This window comes from Mandrillus leucophaeus, unplaced genomic scaffold (assembly GCF_000951045.1).
Source record: "Mandrillus leucophaeus isolate KB7577 unplaced genomic scaffold, Mleu.le_1.0 Scaffold891, whole genome shotgun sequence".
Taxonomy (NCBI): Eukaryota; Metazoa; Chordata; class Mammalia; order Primates; family Cercopithecidae; genus Mandrillus; species Mandrillus leucophaeus.
Window position 1 is genome coordinate 423,807 of NW_012109708.1, and position 2,340 is coordinate 426,146.

General features: G+C 43.5%; 1 long non-coding RNA gene across 1 annotated transcript in view; it reads left to right on the forward strand.

The window, feature by feature from the left end:
* Window positions 1–2,340, forward strand: part of LOC105531524 — a 26,253-nt gene that overhangs the window by 18,774 nt on the left and 5,139 nt on the right. The window contains exon 8 of the long non-coding RNA XR_001004820.1: window positions 678–748. This is a non-coding gene — a long non-coding RNA (uncharacterized LOC105531524). The remainder of the gene's footprint in view (window positions 1–677; window positions 749–2,340) is intronic.

The following is a 2,340-nucleotide window of genomic DNA, read 5'->3' on the forward strand; positions in this document are numbered from 1 at the left end:
GCTCATACCTGCAATCTTAGCATTTTGGGATGCCAAAGAGGGAGAATCACTTGACCCCAGGAGTTTGAGACGAGCCTAGGCATCATAGGGAGACTCTGTACACACACACACACACACACACACACACACACACACACGCACACAAACCCGGAATGATGGTATGCGACTGTGGTCCCAGCTACCTGAGAGGCTGAGGTTGGAGGATCATTTGGGCCCAGGAGATGGAGGTTGCAGTGAACTGTGATTGCGCCACTGTACTCCAGCCTGGGTGACAGAGCAAGACCCTGTCTCACAAAAGAAAAAGAAGAAGAGACCATCTATTAGTCTTCTTGATTTTTGTCAAAATATGATATGTGATAGTTGATAAGCTTTATGCATATGTCAATCTGTGGCCATTTAATTTTGGGTTAAGGACTTGTTCTATCATAGTACAGTAATTTTACTAATTAATGACTATTTGTCATTAAAAACAATATATTTAGTCTTAATGCAGTTGAGTACTCACACATTTCTGGGGAAACTCGGTCAGGACATTTCAACTGAGAATTGTCAAACAGGCATGCTGCTCGGTGGTGCAGCTCTTATGCAGACGACTCCCTTCATGTAATTTAGTAGGAAAATGACAGAAATACTTGTAAACTGTAAAGTAAAGCAGAATTCCGGTTATTGAATCACAGCACCTACTGAAAGAAGTTCTCAAGTTCTGATTGAGTTCTAAAAGTTTTTTGAAGATTGGAATTCTTCATATGTAAGTAAAACCAATTTCTGATGACCCATTTCTAGTCCATCTTCCAAAGAAGTATTTAATCTGGGCCATGCGTGGTGGCTCATGCCTGTAATCCCAGCACTTTGGGAGGCCAAGGCGGGTGGATCACAAGGTCAAGAGATCAAGACCATCCTGGCCAACATGGTGAAACCCCATCTCTACTAAAACACAAAAATTAGCTGGGCATGGTGGTGCGTGCCTGTAGTCCCAGCTACTCGGAAGATTGAGGCAGGAGAATCACTTGAACCTGGGAGGCAGAGGTTACAGTGAGCCGAGATTACGCCACTGCACTCCAGCCTGGCAACAGAGCAAGACACTGTCTCAAAAAAAAAAAAAAGAAAAAAAAAGAAGTATTTAATCTGAGCTGGGCATGATGGCTCACTCCTGTAATCTCAGCAATTTTAGAGGCCAAGGCATAAGGGTTACTTGAAACCAGGAGTTTGACACTAGCCTAGACAACAATAGCAAGACCCCATCTCTACAAAAAAAAATTTAAAAATTAGCTGCGCAGGAGGCTGAGTTGGGAGGATCACTTGAGCTTAGGAGTTGGAGGTTGCAGAAAGCTATGATCATGCCACTGCACACCAGGCTGGATGACAGTGAGACCCTGTCTCTGAAACACAAATAAAACTAACAAAAAAAGTGTTTGTAGGAGGCTCCCGGCAATCTTAGCCTGAAGCCATGAAGGAAGGCGTAGTGTGAAGGCAAGTGCAGGGTGGCCTCTGGCAGCTGAGGATCAGGACAGGATGTGGAATGAACATCTGCATCAAAGCTCTATTGCTTGGATTGGGAAAAAAATTCCTATATGTAGGTCAGCCTTAAAGTATACCATTTCATAAAATATTATTTTTCCCATATTTTGAGGCCATGCAATTTGTGCTACCTGAAGGAACAGTATTGTGTCCTTGATTTGATGAAATCAGTAGCTTTCTTACCTTATTGAGTGACATCTACAGAACTCAGAAACAGAGGCTACATATTAAGCAAATTTATATCTTTCTTGTTATAGTATTATTGTGTATAAGAAATAGAGATGGCCGGGTGCATTAGCTCAAACCTGTAATCTCAGCACTTTGGGAGGCTGAGGTAGATGGATCACAAGGTCAGGAGTTCAAGACCAGCCTGGCCAACATGGTAAAACCCTGTCTTTACTAACAAAAAATAAAAAATTAGCAGGACCTGGTGGCATGCACCTGTAATCCCAGCTACTTGGAAGCTGAGACAGGAGAATTGCATGAACCCGGGAAACAGAGATTGCGGTCAGCCAAGATCACACCACTGGACTCCAGCCTGGGGGACAGAGCAAGACTCTGTCAGAAAGAAAGAAAGAGAGAGAGGGAAGGAGAGGGAGGGGAGGGGACAGGAGGGGAGGGGAGGGGGAAGGGAAGGGAGAGAGAAGAGAAGAGAAGAGAGAGAAGAGAAGGGAGAGAGAAGGGAAGAGCAATGAGAGTGAAACATCATCTGAAGGAACAAAGGAAGGAAGGAAGGAAGGAAGGAGAGAGAGAGAAAGAAAAAGAAGGAAAGGAAGAAAGAGAAAGAAAAGAGAAAGAAAGAAAGAAAAAGAAAGAAAGAAA